Source organism: Manis javanica, chromosome 17, assembly GCF_040802235.1.
Source record: "Manis javanica isolate MJ-LG chromosome 17, MJ_LKY, whole genome shotgun sequence".
In the NCBI taxonomy this organism is placed as follows: domain Eukaryota; kingdom Metazoa; phylum Chordata; class Mammalia; order Pholidota; family Manidae; genus Manis; species Manis javanica.
In genome coordinates this window covers 37,307,648-37,326,126 of record NC_133172.1, presented here as the reverse complement: position 1 = coordinate 37,326,126, position 18,479 = coordinate 37,307,648, and the positions used below count along the sequence as shown (strand labels likewise).

General features: G+C 37.7%; 1 long non-coding RNA gene across 2 annotated transcripts in view; it reads left to right on the top strand.

The window, feature by feature from the left end:
• The window catches only part of LOC108408794 (uncharacterized), a 238,190-nt gene that overhangs the window by 28,651 nt on the left and 191,060 nt on the right, over positions 1-18,479 (top strand). The window contains exons 4-5 of one of the 2 annotated variants that reach the window (XR_005056810.2): positions 7,538-7,702; positions 7,817-7,979. The exons of the other annotated variant lie outside the window; for it this stretch is intronic. This is a non-coding gene — a long non-coding RNA (uncharacterized lncRNA). Of the gene's footprint in view, positions 1-7,537; positions 7,703-7,816; positions 7,980-18,479 lie in introns of those variants that run through there. 2 annotated transcript variants of the gene reach the window in all.

Here is an 18,479-nt window from a genome sequence, read left to right as displayed (position 1 = left end):
GAATTTCAATCTTTTTGAATTTACTGAGGCTCTTTTTGTGACCTAGTATGTGGTCTATTCTGGAAAATGTTCCATGTGCACTTGAGAAGAATGTGTATCCTGCTACTTTTGGGTGCAGAGTTCTGTAGATGTCTGTTAGATCCATCTGTTATAGTGTGTTGTTCAGTGCCTCTGTGTCCTTACTTATTTTCTGTCTGGTGGATCTGTCCTTTGGAGTGAGTGGTGTATTGAAGTCTCCTGGAATGAATGCATTGCATTCTATTTCCTCCTTTAATTCTGTTATTATTCATTTCACATATGTTGGTGCTCCTGTGTTGGGTGCATATATATTTACAATGGTTATATCCTCTTGTTGGACTGAGCCCTTTATCATTATGTAATGTCCTTCTTTATCTCTTTTTGCTTTCTTTGTTTTGAAGTTTATTTTGTCTGATAAAAGTACTACAACACCTTCTTTTTTCTCCCTATTGTTTGCATGAAATATCCTTTTCCGTCCGTTTACTTTTAGTCTGTGTATGTCTTTGGGTTTGAGGTGAGTCTCTTGTAAGCAGCATATAGATGGGTCTTGCTTTTTTATCCATTCTGTTACTCTGTGTCTTTTGATTGGTGCATTCAGTCTATTTACATTTAGGGTGATTATTGAAAGATATGTACTTATTCCCATTGCAGCCTTTAGATTCATGGCTACCAAAGATTCAAGGGTAGTTTCTTTACTATCTAGCCTTCTATCTTATCTCTCTTATTAAACTGTTATAAACACAGTCTGATGATTCTTTATTTCTCTCCCTCCTTATTCCTCCTCCTCTATTCTTTATATGTTAGGTGTTTTATTTTGTACTCTTTTGTGTTTTCTTTGACAGCTTTGTGAGTAGTTGATTTTATCTTTTGCTTTTAATTAGTATTTGGTTGGTCTGCTTTCTTTGCTGTGATTTTATTTTCCCTGGTTACATCTATTTAACCTGAGGAGTACTTCCATCTAGAGCAGTCCCTTTAAAATATCCTGTAGAGGTGGTTTGTGGGAGGCAAATTCCCTCAACTTTTGTTTGTCTGGGAATTGTTTAATCCCTCCTTCATATTTAAATGATAATCATGCTGGATACAGTATCCTTGGTTCAAGGCCCTTCTGTTTCATTGCATTAACTATATCATGCCATTCTCTCTGGCCTGTAAGGTTTCTGTTGAGAAGTCTGATTATTGCCTGATGGGTTTTCCTTTATAGGTGACCTTTTTTCTCTTTCTGGCTGCCTTTAATACTGTGTCCTTGTCTTTGATCTTTGCCATTTTAATTATTATATGTGTTGATGTTGTCCTCCTTGGATCCCTTGTGTTGGGAGTTCTGTGGGCTTCCATGGTCTGAGAGACTATTTCCATGGTCTGAGAGACAGTTTGGGGAAGTCTTCAGCAATTATTTCTTCAAAGACAATTTATATCCACTTTTCTCTCTCTTCTTCTTCTAGTGTACCTATAGTGCGAATATTGTTCCATTTGAATTGATCACACAGTTCTCTTAGTATTCTTTCATTCCTGGAGATCCTTTTATCTCTCTCTGCCTCAGCTTCTCGGTATTTCTGTTCTCTGATTTCTATTCTGTTAATGGCCTCTTGCACCTCATCCAGTCTGCTCTTAAGTTCTTCCAGAGATTGTTTTATTTCTGTATTCTCCCTCTCTACTTGCTCCTTTAGGTCTTGCATATTTCTCTGCAGGTCCATCAGCATGGTTATGACCTTTATTTTGAATTCTTTTTCAGGAAGATTGGTTAAATCTATCTCCCCAGGCCCTCTCTCTGGGGTTGTCTGAATAATTCTGGACTGGACCAAATTCTTCTGCCTTTTCATGGTGATATAGGTAGCTGTAGGCAGGTGGTGTGTGTGGCAGGTAGCGCATGTGTCAGCTGGGAGAACAAAGTTCTTTCCTGTTTGCTGGTCACCTTGCCCTTCTCCGCTGCCTGTGTTGGTTACCTGCAGTCCTGGAGCAGCCTCCGGATTAATCCCCTAAACTGCTGTGGGCAGGGTCACCGTCAGGGTACCCCAGAGCCCCGTGGGGAGTGGCAGGCACACCGGGTGTGCCCTCCTGTGAGAGTGGCACCCCTTTGTGCCTTGCCCCAGTTTCTTCTGCCTGAGCTGGGCAGCTGCGTGCCAGGAGGAGATTCTGGGCGGCTGCTGGGGGTATGGCTGCTCCCGGGTTACTTCGCCACTGCCGCGGGCATGGGTGGCCGCTCCCCAGCTGCTCCGCCACCGCTGCTGGCACATGCTGCCGCTCCCGGGATGCTCTTCCACTGCCTTGGGCTCACATGGCTGCTCCCGGTCTGCTATGCCGCCACCTCGGGTGCACGTGGCTGCTCCCTGCTGTGGGCATGAATGGCCACTCTCCAGCTACTGGGCCGCTGTGTCAGTGACCGTGCCAGCCCGGGGAAAGACTGGCAGGCTGCTTATTGCCATGAGGTGCTTCAGGGCTGCGTTGCCACCCAGGGGTTTAGGGCACCTGAAGTTCCCTGTGATTCCCAGCCTGCTGGGCTGAGTGTGCCAGGATGCTTCCATCCAGCTGTTAGGCCCCTGTCACTTTAAGACTTTCAAAAAGCACTTGCTTTTCTTTTGTCCCAGGAGAGCTGGCTTTGGGGACCCGCTTGCAGATTTTGCTTTTCCGTTTCTCTAATATCCAGCACACCATGCAGTGTGTGTCTGCCCTCCTGGTGTGGATTACTAGAGCTGGTTGTTTAGCAGTCCTGGGCTTTCACTCCCTCCCCGCTCTGACTCCTTTCCTCCCACTGAGGAGCTGGGGTGGGTGGAGCGTTCGGGTCCTGCCGGGCCGCAGCTTGTATCTTACCCCCTTCGTGAGATACTAAATTCTCACAGATGTAGATGTAGCCTGGCTATTGTACTGTATCCATTGGTCTCTCTTTTAGGAATAGTTGTATTTGTTGTATTTTCAAAAATATATATGGTTTTGGGAGGAGATTTCCATTGCCCTACTCATGCCACCATCTTCCACTATAGGGTTTTTGATAAATACTTGAATGGTAGAAACTACAGTAAGACAGATATGGCCTTGATGTACAAGAAAGTGTTGTCCTGATTGGAAGGCATGCTTGGGGAGTGCTCTCCATTTCCCAGCACTGGAGATGTTAAGTTAATAGTTGGATAACTCATCAGTGAGAATATTGTTGGGATGTTGATCTACTCATTCTGCTCTATGAATCTATAATAATAGCAGTTTTTACTGGAGAATACTTCTAATTCTTCACACCTTTCCCTGATCCCCATATTCTTTTTCTGTGACTCATTTTTTGGACTATTTATACATCTCAAGAATCTTTTTGCCAGATAACCAGAGGCCTACAAATCAAACTATGAGAACTATGACCCTAAGAATATGTGTGAAATACTGAACAGCAGGCAGAGAAATTGGCATGAACTCTAGAAAATAACGAGACGGTAGAATAATTTTTGAGCTTAGGATAAAAGAATCAGAAGAGAATAGTTGACAAGCAGGTTGACACAGTTGCTAATAGATTAAACAGAATAGGATTTAATTGAGTCCTAAATTAGGCTAGTTACCTTTAAATTTAGGCCTCTGAGCAATTTTAGTTTGTGCTGCAATTTTGCTATTTAATTCAAAGAAATTAGGACAATGCAACTCCAGAGATGAGTTTCAGAAGTGCAGAGTGGTAAAATATGTTGAAGTATATATATATATATATATATATATATATATATATACTTATCTGTGCATGGATGTATACAGGTGTGTGACAACATGTTCATGCCTTGATACCCATGGAGATAAGGATCCACTCACATGAATACTTTCATTCTACACATATACTGGGTGGGAAGAGGATTAAATATTATGCCTAATAGAATTATTTCACTTGCTGGGAAATGGTGTATTTCAAAGCAAACGTCCAATAGATAAGAATAATATTTTAAGTAATGTACTGATGCTATTTTCATGGCTAATGTCACATAACCTGACAGGATGTACAGGAACTGAGGACAGGCAGAAGCCAGTCTAACAGTATCATACTAGAAGACAGTCCAAGTGAGAGAAGTCCTAAAGATATCCATTATAGACTAAAGGAAACTGGCCATGTCACATGCTCCAGTTTTCCTTGCAGAAGTGTGTTTGTTAAATCATGGTCACCAGTAGCTCCAGGCCCAGTTCTTTGAGTTGGATGTGGGACCCTTTAATCACATGTTTCCTCAAAATGCCTTCTGGTGATCTGAGCTGACTGCTTTATTTACTCTTTAACATTCTGCAAAGTCTCACTTAGCATCCTTTAGCTTGTGCATTTTTGATGAGTATGGTATTTCTATTTTTACATAAGTTTTATAAATTCCTTTGAGGAATGCAGGAGTACATGGAGAGGAGATGGTGGTGAGTTTCTTCCTTTATTTAATCCATCCATCCCCCAATCTTGCAGAGACCAGTATAAAGCTGTACCAATAAAAGCTAACTGATTTGCCAAGTGTTTTTGCTCTGAAGGGACATCACCTATTTTTAGCAACAAAGAAGTGTTAGGAAGGGGAGGAAGGCATACCTCGGAAGGACAGATCTGAAATAAAGCCCAGAATACTGAAGAGAGTGGAGTGGAAAAGCAAAAGGGTGCTGAGTGAAAGGTCACTGAAGCAGAGAGTGCAGATCTAATGTTCTGGATGGTTGTAGGAAAGTCTCAGTTAAGAGTTCTGTTAATAGACAATTTAGAAATTTTATTAAAAGGTTCTTTTAGCCTATCTAATAAAGGAAATCAAGACATGGCAAACAGAGCTAGTTGTTTTAGTTGATTCAGTAATTGTATTTTTTTTTTAGATTGAAGCAAGCTGTCAGCACATTTATTCAGCAACCATACATGTATGAGGCATTATACTAGGAAATGTGTGTGAAGGGTGGAAGGATGGTATTTAAAAAATACAAGATGAGTACATGTTCTCTAAAAATACATAGGAAACTTATCTGTTAGGAACTGTTTTGAGTGATCTCTGTGTATTACTCCATTTAATCCTTGAAACAACTATTTAGGAATTAAAATTACCCTTATTTTACAGTGAACACCTTGAGACTCAGATAAATTATTATTTCTTCCTCCCTTCTTCCCTTCAAATCTCCCTCCCTCACTTCCTTCCTTCTTTCCTCCCTTTCTGTCTTCCTCTTTTCCTTTCTTCAACAAGGCTGACCTCAAAAGGTCAATAGAATTGACCTTTCTTCCAAGGTTTCACTTTTTTTGAAGGTAGCAGAATTACCTTACTATGTAGTAAGTGCTGTTGTAGAGGTATGAACATACTAATATGGGATCTCAGAAGATGAAGCATTTCATTCTGCTTGATGATATCAGAGAAGGCTTCCTGGAAGAGGTAATATTTGAGTTGGGTCTTAAAGGATAAGAAGGAGTTCTTTGGTAGACAACGTAGATCAGGCAACAATAACAATGTGGCAGACACTGCTGGCCACCCACTCAACACTCATTACCTTCTTTCTTCCTTGAAGAGCCAAGATTTGCTCAGATGTCTCCTCTGCTACTTAATCTAAGGGAGAGTGACCCTATCCCTACCATCAGGATTAAATGCTGATTGTTTTAAGCCAGTTATGGTGGGTCTGTTTCTCTCATTTGCTTAGCTTAGGGGTGGTCATATGAACCAGTTCTGGCCAGTGAGATATAAAAGAAGATCTGTTGCGGGCTTTAGGAAATGTTTATTGCCCTTAAGAGGGAAAGACCGGAAGAGCTGGCACTTTATTTTGGTCTCTCGGTATTGCTGTGTTTGGAAGGGATGCTTGGAACTGCTGCAATCAACCATCTTGTGACTATAAAGGGAGTCAGGTGAGGGCAAATCAAATTTTCTAAGGATGGCAAAGCAAAGAGAACCAAAGTCTTTGATGACATTGTTGATTGTGGACAACCATCCCTGCTTTTCAACTTCCTGCTACGTGGTGTTATTATTGTTCTTCCTTTATCAGCCAGTTTGAATTGGAATCTTCTGCAGTGGGATCCTCATTGATAACAGAGCAGTTGCAAAGGCAAAGAGCTCACAAAGGTCACAGGGCACTTAGAAATTTCCCTTAGTTTCTCATGAGGAATTGCAGCTTATTGCGGAGTGGAGAGTGAGGTGATGGCTGGAGATAAGGTGAAATAGTAGACAAGGGTCAGATCATGAATGTTAATCCTTGTATGTTAGGATCAGACATTTGGGCTTTAATTTATAAATAATGGCAGGCATTGAAAAGTAAAAGTTTTCAATTCAAGTTAAAAAGCAAGGTAATAGTACAATTAGATTTGTCGTTTAGAAGCATTCCTCTGATTACAGTGTGGAGGATTGAAGAGGGTAAGATACGAGTTGATGAGATACCAAGGTCATTCAGGTCAGGAGCAAATGGATTCACATGCAGGTTGGTTTCTCTCTGTTATCATTCCATTTTAGCTTAGATAGACTGGAGTTAAGAAAATACATGCAAATTGGAAATTAGTGTGCTTCCAATTTCATCAAAGAAGTGTATATTGGGGGTTATAGAGAGTTTCACAGAACAGATTGGATTTGAGAACACTGAAGGAGTTGGAAAACTTGGGGGTTGAGTGAAACATAAAACAGTATAGGGGGATGGCAAGTCAAGCTGGAATGGAGAGTTTTATGGGGGGTGGGTAAAACTGGAATGGCCACCGGTAACCAGAATGTCAGAGAAAAGAAACTTTAACTCTATTTCCATCTCTTTGCAGTTGTAGAACACTGATTGATAAACTTTTATTTCCTCAGTAGTTGAATTGGGATTACAAACATACTTAACATCACCCAGTGATGTAGTCTGGGTATCATGTGCCCCCTGATACCATGTGATGAGAAAGACACTTCCCCTTTGTAGTATTCTTTCCCAAAAAAACCTATAACCCTGACCTCTTGATTATGAGAAAAGCATCAGACAAACCCAATTTGAGGAACATTTTACAAAATACCTGACCAGTCCTTCCAAAAATTTCAAGGTCATAATAAACAAAGACAGACTGAGAAACCACCACAGACTGAAGGAGACTAAGGAGACAGAAAAGCTGAACACAGTGTGGTTTCCTCGACTAACTCCTGGAACAGACAAACCTTGATGAAGTCTGAAGAAACTTTAGAGCTTAGTTAACACAGTGTTACCAGTGTTGTTTCCTTAAGTTTTGACAAATTAACCACAACAAAGTAAATAACAATAGAGGCCACCAAAACTGGGTGAGGGATATACCATTACTGCTATCTTGGTACTTTTTCCCATAAATCTAAAATTGTTCCAAAATAAAAAGTTTATTTAAAACCAGTATCCTTCACTGAGTTGTTTTGAGAATTGAATGAAAGGATATGTGTAAAGCAGCCAGTGTGTGCCCGACACATAATAGGGCCTCAGATGTCTCTCTATAAACTAGTGATTCTCAAATTTAGTGGGTAGAAGAATCATCTCAAGGTGTTTTGTCAGAAATGCAAGCAAATCCAAGGGCCTCAATCTCAGAGATTCTGATTTTTAGTAAATCGAGAATGGGGCCGAGGAATAAGAATTTGTAATGGTTGCCCTCCAGAGATGTTCCTGGGAGACCTGGTGCTCTGGACTGTGGAGATCCTAGGGTGAGATCTGTATATTCCCCCCCAGAGGAGAGTAATGGAGAAATAATGCCTGCCCTACTTGCCTCAAACGGGTTGAAGGAAGAACAAGGGGAAAATGTAGAAGCAAGCCCTTCAAAACTGTAAGTTATGATTTAAATCATTATGGATTAATTTGGGATGAAAGAGAGGTCTGATTGGGTAGCCATTTAATAATAACAGCAGCGTGGTTGAAATCTAATTCTTATTCATTTCAGCCACCTAAAAATGTTCAGCTGCTTTTCTTGCTGAAGCACTCAGATGGCCCACAGGACAAAGGCACAGTTCAACCCCTTCAATTAGAGATGAGCTGACTGGAGTTGGGAGAAGAGCTGTGACTGGTTCAAGGTCACAGAGCAATTACTGAGAGAATGGATTAGAACCCACTTATTTTTTCAGCTTTATTGAGCTATAATTGAAAAATAAAAATTGTGTATTTAAGGTGGACAACATGATGTTTTGATATATGAGTGCACGGTGAAATGATTCCTGTGACCAAACTAGTTAAGATATCATCCATCACCCACATAGTTACCATCATTTTTGTTTATGATGAGAACACTTTTGATTTACACTCTTAGCAAATTTCAACTATACAATATAGTATTGTGAACTGTAGTCACCATGCTGTCCTATTTAGCTTGCAAACCAAAACTGTGTACAGTTTGACCACCATCTACCCATTTCCTCCTCCCCTTGGCCCCTGGCAGCCCATTCTATTCTCTGCTTCTATGAGTATGATTGTTTTAGCTTCCATGTGTAGGTGAGATCATGTGGTATTTATCTTTCTGTATCTGGCTTATTACAGTTGGCGTAATATCCTCCGGGTTGATCTGTGTCTTTGCAAATGGCAGGATTTCCTTCTTTTTTAAGGTTGAATAATATTCCATCATGCATGTGTTTTATTTATCCATTTACACTTTCTTTATCCATTCATCTATCAAGGGACACTTAGGTTGTCCACATATTTTGGCTACTGGGCATAATGCTGCAATAAACATGCAGATGTCTCTTCAAAACAGTGACTTCATTTCCTTTGGATATATACCCAGAAGTGGGATTGCTAGATCAGATGGTAGTCCTGTTTTTAGTTTTTTGAGGAACATCCATACTGTTTTCCATAATGGCTGCAACAATTTACATTCCCACCAATAGGGCACAAGGGTAGAAGCTACTCTTGCACGCTCCAGTCCAGTTGATTTTTCTGCTACCAGAGGATCATTCATTGGATGGCAGACTCAGAGTCTTAGACCTTTTATGTGGACTCTGGAAAAGAGAAAGAATGTCTAATTTATTATGGAAGATGCCAAAAGTTTGTTTGCCAGAGTTCTGTCAATAGGTTTGCTCTTGGCCCACTACATTCTAGAATAACTCAGTTTTCACTTCAGCTAGATAGAGGGAAAAGGTCTCATCTGGACAGGAAAATGGCCCTTTGTGGGCAGCCTTCAATCTTGCCCAGCTTCCACATCCTCCGCCATGTCAGCAATGTGTCATCCAACTGAAAAAGCTCACCAGGCCTTCATAATGCTGACTGCAAATTAGGCACACCTCCCTGTCCTGGCTCAGCCTGACCACAATACCATAAAACACAGTGCTTATAACTGTACTACTACAAGGTGGTGTATAACCCAAGGCCATTTCTGGGAGGAATAGAAACCAAGGCGTATCACTGTGTGTTGTTTCCCTCATCTCTATAAGTGAAATCAGATTTAAATGAATGTCATTTTTCCTGCACATTTTCCTTGCCCCTCTGCTCTCATTGCAGCTTCCTAGGCTGGGCTCTGAGAAGTGGAGCCCAAGCATGCACACCATGTTTCCTAAGGCCTGGCTGATGGTCTGCATCATTCTGTGAGGTTTCAATTCCCAGATGGCAAGGCAGAGCATCGGCTTTCATTGAGTCTCTTCTTTCTTGCTTTTCTTCATCTTAGATGCTGTCCCCCACAACAGAAAGGGCTTTTCCTTCCACCCTACGTGTCGGGAAATGCCCTTAAATAATAAATTATATCCCTTGTATTCTGTGAATTAGGTAAAGACCCTTTACTCTGAATAATTCAAGTTTTGGGCCTAAAACTCTCTTTTCCTACAACAGTCCAAAATCTTGCAAATGAAATAAAGCTGTAGCTTTAAGTTACTTTCTCTGAAAAAATTTTTCATTAAGAACCTATCATCAAGCCAAAGTTAAACACTGGGGAAGAGAAGCAGGGAGTGAAGTGCTGGACTGAAAACAGGGGGATTAAGTTAAAATACATATTTTGAAAGGGGAGACCCCTCAGCTTCCTTCCTTATTGGTTCATATTTTCTCAGGAAGCTGCAGGAGGATATGCTCCCCCACCATAGGGGACAAAACTAAGAAAGAGGAGGTATGGGATTCGGGAAGCAGAAGAAATGTATAGGGGATTCTCAGGGTGGTGCTGAAGGAGAATCCCAGGATGACAGCCCTACGTTAGACCAAAAAAGCAACCCGTCCAGACTGGCAGGTAGGGTGGGGGGGCTCCAGGGAAAACTGAAGGTCTGCTCGCATTCACCATCTGGGAAGTTGAATTGAATTGCTGTTAATGGTGTGGGAAGCTCCAGTCACTAGAACAATGCAACAAAAAAAATCTCAGCAAATTCTAAGGAGCAACAATTATTGACTCCAGGAAAAAACAAGTTGCACAGAAAAGGAGAGATACTCATAGTCAACCGCTTAACTGAGCAGTGAACAATATTTAAGTGTCCAATTAATATAAACTCTTTTGCTTTGGTTAAAGAAGAAAACAAAGGGATATACCTACGGTGGAAAAATAGGGAGAGAAAGATGGATGTAAGTGAGCTACATTCTCACCAAAATAGTGTAGTATGTCAATAGTGTCCAAAATTGATGAATCAAAATATAGCAGTTTAAGCATATTATTTAGAAATATGAAGATACCCAGAGCTAAAAGAGATAAAAGAGAAACAGAGAAAATATTTGCTTCTGGGAGTGGAATATAACCCCCAAGTTTTTCGTGGTTCTTTTGAATAACACTCTTTCCAACAAAAAGACAAGAAACTAAAATTCACCTATAAATCAGTTTGTTTAGAAACCAATGTATTATGTATTTAAAGGCTTAAACTAGCAAAAACAAAACCAAGACACTTCAAACTCACCTGAGCCACCCCAATACTTCACTTGGTTCAAGGCCCCTCTTTTGCTTCTCACCTAATCCTGGAAGAACTTCCGGGGAATGAACTTTTTTACATGTGCCTTAGTCAACACCCTCAGTGAAGCTGACAAACCACTTTTCTTAAGGCTGAAAAGCAACTACTGATGGACATTGATTGTAAACTTGTGCTGATACCATTTTCTTTCTACTTCAAAGTTTTGGGTGTTTTTCTGTTTCTACCTCAAACCTGTGATACTTTGTGGAAGTTTGCATTATGATTCTTGCTATTTCAAGGATTTGTACATTAACTACTGAACATATGTAGTTCTGGCAGCTCCTAATTGTAATCGGTACAATAGCAACAAATTTTATTTATTTATATTTATTTATTTTGCAGGATAAACACAATTAACTTCTTAGATACAATACTTAATTGGTATAATTGTTAAACTTGAGAAAGCTGTATGGTTAGTTACTAAATACAGACAATGATTTCATCTCAGTGTCCTCTTGTATACATGTTGTCCAGATTCTTTTTGCTTCTCACTGAGGCAATGAAAACAGCTCTCATAACTGAGTAGAAGTTTCAGTGACATATCCCACCAGAACCGTATTTAATATGTGTATTTGATGCACTTACCTTTTGTCCCAGCATCATGAAATGCAGTCTGCAGAGTAGTACTCTCATCTTTTATATCACACTTGTCCTTGCTGTTTACAGCTGGTGAAGGATTTGTATTGGGCACTGCTCTTTGATGATCGCTGCTACAGCACTTCACTCTTACCATTTTCATTACCTTTCTTCAACTTTCTCTGCCTTCTTTTTTTTCCTAGAGCTTTTTTTCAATCTCCTAGTTTTTGTGAGCTCTGCTCTGATGTCTCATTAGCATTTTTCCTACAATTCTTCAGCGTTCTTCACACTCCAAATTTTTGTGTTTCTTCAAAGATTTCAAATATTTGATTAAGTAGCTAAATATTAATAATACATAAATTTTTGATACATATATAAGATTAGTGTATGTGTACTTTTGTGTAATCTATTATGTTCACATGGGTGATACATTTTAAAGTTACCTTGTAGAAATTCTAAGCTGAGTTTGTAAGAGGAAGTAAATGAAATTGTAGAAATGTATACAATTCTTATAGTTACTCATTACCTGTCAATGTAATATTTATAAATAGTCATGGATTTTCACTTGAATACTGAATGCTGGCACAGTCTGGAATGAGCACATGAAAGCCATCTCAGATTATCATCTGAGCAGCTGATGGATGGATGGATGGATGGGGTAAAATCATAGATAAGTAAATGGTTGGTTGAACAGATAGATAGATTAGTCTCATATTTTGACTTTGTTCCCCCAAAGTGTTTTCGAGTTACCACTTCAGCTAGGAAGCTGAGTTCTCTAATTTATAAATTTTTATAAGTGTTTAATGTTTCAGGAAAATAAAACATTTGCAAGTGAGAACTTACAAACAGAGTCAAGAAAAATTATTTATTTTACCAAAAAGTTTACCTAGGTTCCTTATTTAAGGAACTTTAGATCTCACATAGGGTGCAAGACAAGTCAGTTTCATATATGTGTTACTCCTGTAGTTTTCGTTTGGGATTTTTACTATTTTGCCTTCCCTAAATTGACTGTCAGAAATTCTAGGGATCAACTTGAATACAAACTGAATTTAAAAATACATGTTTATTAAGGTGCTTGATATATAGCATTTTACCTTTGTGGACTGAGCTTCTGTCTGACAATAGATCCTTGGAAATGAAACATGGCATGATTACTGGATGTTTTATAAAACCTTTTTATCAAGTAAAAGCTAACTTAAAAGACAAACATGTATTTAATTTTAATTATGATATATTTTTCTAAACATAGAGAAAAGTATAGGGAATATAGCAAAAATCAATGAACTCATCACCAGATTTAATAAGCATTAAAATACTGTCATGTTTTCCTATATAATATTAAAGGATGCCCCTAAGCTATTTTCTTCCCTTCTTCCATAGAAGTAATCACTGTCCTGAAGTTACTGTGTCACTCAATGTTTCTGTGTTTTTAAAAAATTATGTAAATATTATAAATAATATATTGCATGGTGTTCTGTTTCAAAAAATTTAAATGGTGTCATGCCATATAAATCCTTTTGAAACTTGCTTTTTCCCTATTGAGCATTAGGTTTTTGAGATTTATCCATGGAGACACAGTTCATTCATTTAAACTGATGTAATAATCTATTGTACAACTAAGCCAGTTATTTATCCCTTCCCTTATTGAAGATGCTAAGATTGTTTCTGCTTATTTTGGTATTACAAATAGTGCCATAGTAAACATCCTTATGTATATCTCCTGGTTTGTGTAGGCAAAATTTCTGGAGAGTAGTGTTTGTCAATTTAGCACCTCAAATACTTACTGAAACACAGATTGCTGGCTCTGGAACTGTATACTCTCTGCTATAATACAGAAGCTGCTAAATCCAGGCTTCCATTGCTAAGGGCTCCAGATCCATGTCACTTCTGTCATGATTTGTATTAGCCAAATGTGTCTCCACATGTTGCCTTTTTGCCCATGTAATTGAGATAAATGTACATTTTATCATCCAAATCAGGACTCTTTTCAATCTAAAAGGGAGCATTATTGGTAATTATAACATGGCACCCTACTTATCACCTAATTCTGAATCAAAGTCTCTCATGAGTGCTTATGATTGGGAAAATCTAAATTACAAATCTATACCTAACAGCAAAGGAGTCTGGGAAATGCAGTTTTGTGGATTCTAGTTGAGGAAGGTATACCTACTCTGTTCAGAAATATCAAAATCAGCCAAAAGCCTTCAAAAAATTTTGGACAGGCCTTTGTAAATAATGTTACAAAATGGTTATTTTGTAATTATTTTGTTTTTTTTAAATTATGATGTTTTCTGAGGGTTTTGCAATTTTTGTTAGGTTTAGGAAATCTCCTTTTATTCTTGATTCTCTGAGGGTTTTTCTTTTCATTATGACTATGTTAAATTTAATAATGCTTTTTCTATGCATAGTAAGAGAATTAATGTTTTTTTTTTCCTTTAGTCTATAAATGTGTTAAATTACATTAAAAGATTTTCTAATATTAAGCTGGTCTTGAATTTTGGGGATAAATTTTACTTGAAAATTCTGTCTACATACACACACATATTTTTAAGTATAGTATATATACTTTAAAGTATAAGTAGTTGGGTTTACTTTGCTAATATATTTTGTAGGATTTTTGCAAATAAATGAACTGAATTATAAATTCTCATACTAATACTGTACTTTTTCAGTTTTGGTGTCAAGTTCTGTCATCTTCTTTAAAATGGGTTAGAGAGTTTCCATGTTTTTGTACTCTCTGAAAAATTTTAAGGTAAAATTTTAACCAAAATGGTATGAAACTAGAACTCAATTATAAGAGGAAAATTGGAAAATTTATAAATATGTGGAGATTAAACAACATGCTTCTGGATGATTAATGGGTTAAAGAAGAAATCAAAAGGGACATAAAGTAATATTTGAGATAAATAAAAATGGAAACATAACATCCCAAACTCATGGGATGCAGCAAATGCATTTGTAAAAGGGAAGTTTGTAGCAATAAATGCCTACATTAAGAAAAAAGAATTATCTCCAACAAACAAACAAATTTACACCTCAGTGAATCAGAGAAAAAGCAAACTAAACCTAAAAGTAGTAGAAGGAAGAAGATAACAAAAATAAGAGAGGAAATAAATAAAATACTAAGAATACAATAGAAAAGATCAGTGAAACTAAGAGCTGGTTTTTTGAAAACAAAACAAAATTGACAAACCTTTAGAGTAAGAAAAAAAGAAAGAAGACTCAAAATCAGAAATGAAAGAGAAGACTTTACAACACAGAAATACTAAAAATCATAAGAAACTATCATGAAAAGTTATATGCCAATAAATTAGATAACCTAAAGGAAATGGATAAATTCCTAGAAACATACAAACCACTGAGACTAAATCATGATGAAATAGAAAATCTGAACAGATCACTTACCAGTAAGATTTAATCAGTAATCAAAACCTTCCAACAAATTAAAGTTCAGAACTATGGCTTTAGTGATGAATTCTACCAAGCACTTAAAGAATTAATATCAATCCTTCTCAAATTCTTTCAAAAATAGAAGAAGAGGGAACACTTCCAAATGCATTTCATGAGGCCAGCATTACCCTGGTATCAAAGCTAGATGAGTACAATATAAGAAAAAAACTGTAGACTAATATCCCTGATGCACAAAGATGCCAAAATTCTTAACAGAATACTGCAAACCAAATTCAACAGTACATTTAAAAGATCACACACCAAGATTAAGTGGTACTTACCAAGGGATGCAAGGATGGTCGACATATATAAATCAATAAATTATATATACCAAAATGAAGGATGAAATTATATGATCATCTCAATAGATGCAGAAAAAGCATTTGACAAAATTTAATATCCTTTCATGATTAAAACCTCTCAACAAACTGGTCTAGAGGGAATGTTGATATATAATAAAGGTCCTATATGACAAACCCATAGCTAACATCATATTCAGTAGTGAAAAGTTGAAATCTTTTCCTCTAAGTTCAAGAGTAAAACAAAGATACCCATTCTTACTATTTTTATTTAACATAGTACTGGAAGTCATAGCCAGACAGAGCAATTAGGCAAGAAAAAGAAATAAAAGGCATCCAGATTGGAAAGGAAGAAGTGAAATTGTTTGTAGATGCACAGAATATTATACATAGAAAATCCTAAAGATTTCACCAAAAAGCTGTTAGAACTAATACATGAACTCGGTAAGGTTGGAGGACACAAAATCAATATATAAAAATCAGTTGTTTCTATATACTAACAACCAACTATTGGAAAGAAAAATAAGATAGAGAAATACAAATACTACATGGTATCATTTGTATGTGGAATTAAAAAACAAGTTGAACTCATAGAAACAGGGAATGGTGGTTGCCAGGGATGGGGGAACATAGGGAGAAGCTGGTAAAAGGATACAAATTTTCAGTTATAAAATGAACAAGGTCTTAGGATCTAATGTATAATGTGGTAGCTGTAGTTGTTAACACTCTAATGTATAATTGAAATTTGCCAGGACAATAGAATTTAAATGTTCTCACCAAAAAAGAAAAAAAAAAGTACATATGTAAGATGACGGATGTTTTAATTAACTTGATGGCGGGAACCCTTTCACAACATATACATATATCAGATGATCATGTCGTACACTTTAAATGTCACAATTTTATTTGCCAATTATACCTCATTAAAGCTGAAAAGAAGTCATATAAAAAATTATTACCACTTCCCAAAAAAGGAAGTTATGGGAGAATTAATGCCCTCAGAAGAAACATCAACCAAACGGCACAGAGCCTTGTATTTGTGCCCTTAGGAGGGACAATTCTCAGAGGTCCCAGTGGAGTTGAGTCCTTTTGCCTAAAGCAGTGACTTCAGTAATGTACCCTTTCCTGACTTGTCTCCTTTTCTTGTCTCAATCTCCCTGCTCTTTCATTCCCAGTCCCTGGGATTGTCCCTCAATAAATGTCCTGCACCCAAGTTCTGATTTAAGGCTTTGCTGGGGGGATCCCAATCTAACACATGGCTCTCCTGTAATTTGATACTGCTAGTAGGCAAGTATGGTTTTATCACTGATGTGCTTGCATGTATCCAGAGACAATACATAATATTATTTTGTATGTTTTTAAACTCTATATAAATGGTATCATACATAAAAGAAAACTCAAAAGGGAAATAATCATTTTCTTAAAAGGAAAACTCTCTTCTTTCTCTCCATTTTTTCTCAAAACAAAACAAAACAAAATAAAAACAAAAAAAATTCCAAAACAATAAAACAAATACCCTCCTGTACTCAAAACAACCTATTTCCACAAAAACATCTTGTCTTACCAATGGGTTTCAGCCCCAGCCAAGTTTGCTATGGATTCTATGTGACCAAAGAAATTGACAGCAGAACGCTCTTTGGGGTGAAAGGGTTTATTACCTGGCTTGTTCTCAGGCAGTAGGTGGATCACTAGCGTCTGTGCCTCCGCCCAGAGCACTGGGCCGAGCTCTCTGTATAGCACAATAATAGCTTATTGCCTAAAGGTGTGGAAGTGGTAGCCTAGCAACAGGCCAGTGACATCATCAGGTGGTTTAAGTTCAGTGAGGATCCTGGCCATAGGAACCCCAACTTCCCCACACATCTTAAATTTATAGCTTACAACATTGTATCACAAAATGATGAAAACTGTAGTCCAGATGTAGAATAATATCTGGGACAGCTTTCATCATATAATAAATAGGAAGCCTATTTCAAAGAGAATGAAAAAGGAAGCAGCATTTTAACATGTGACAGACCAGGTGAAATTACCTGGGGTCTGTCATATTTGTGCACCTATATCTAATGGGAAATTAAGTAACTCTGAAGCTGTGCACTGTCATCACCAGGAGTTTATGTGAAAGAATGGGGATGTTCAAAGGAAAGCCTTCAGGCTCACACCAGAAGATGTTCCCAGCTGCAAAAATGCCTGACGCAGCTACTAGTCCTTACAAATTAAGCAGCTCATTGAAAATTCAAGCTCCAGCCAGAAGCTACATCGGGGCTCAGATGTTGAAATCAGCATCTCCTGCTGATCAAGCTGTGACACAGCCAAAGTACTAGGCTTGGCTTCTCACTTAATTCTCAGTAAGCCTTTCCTTCCCTCTGCAGTGGTGTGGTATTTAAATTCCAACTTCTTCATTTACAACCATTTCTTCTCGGGGCAAATGGGAGTAAGAAATCTACCTACTTTAGTGTTTACTATTATATTTAGAACATTAGGTAATGAGTGTCCTAGTAAAGTCAGCAGAGGACAACCAGATTAGTTGGAATAATAATTGACAGGTAAGGGACAGGTAAGGAATGACAGACCAGTAGTGGATGATAGAAGTTGCTGAACAGTTTGGAGAGAAGGGCTTTATTTTCAAATGCCGCCAGTAACACTGCTAATGAGAGTAAAGCAGTAAGGAGCTGATATTAACAAATGGGTAAAAATAATTTCACATCAGCACATTTATCATTTAGAAGCAATGTTGTATAACAATCGTTGAATTCTAATCCCTAGAGACAACTACTGTTAACAGTTAATTGTGTATATTTTCAGCAGCTTTTAATGAATATATAAGCACATATAGGCATATCTTGTATTCTTTTTTAACATAAAGTAGTTATGCAACTTGCATTGTAAACATCTTTCCATATCAGGTCATATGGATCTTTTAAATTCTTTTTAACTATTGCAGAGTATTGTGGGAAGTAATTTATTCAACTAGTCTCCTAATGATGGACATTAAGGTTATTTACAACCTTAAATTTTTCACTAAGCCTTCTGTAACAAATAATATTTTTCATATGGCATTTTATGCAATTGGTAGTATGTATGTAGGATAAATTCTTAGAAAGCAAAATTGCTAGATTAGAAGGTATATGTATTTTAAACTTGGATAGATATTGCCAAAATTTCTCTCCAAATAATAAACTTGAAGTGGAATTGCTGGGTCAAGTGGTATATACATTTTACCTTTCAGAAATGTTGTACCAATTTATATTCCTGGGCATGGCAAACTGGATAATCTGATAGGCTTGCAGAAAAGTAAGACAAATCCCCAGACACCAAAAATGAAGCTGAAAACAGAGAGGAAGCAAGCAATGAAGCCACAGATGCCCAGGGGCATTTGCTG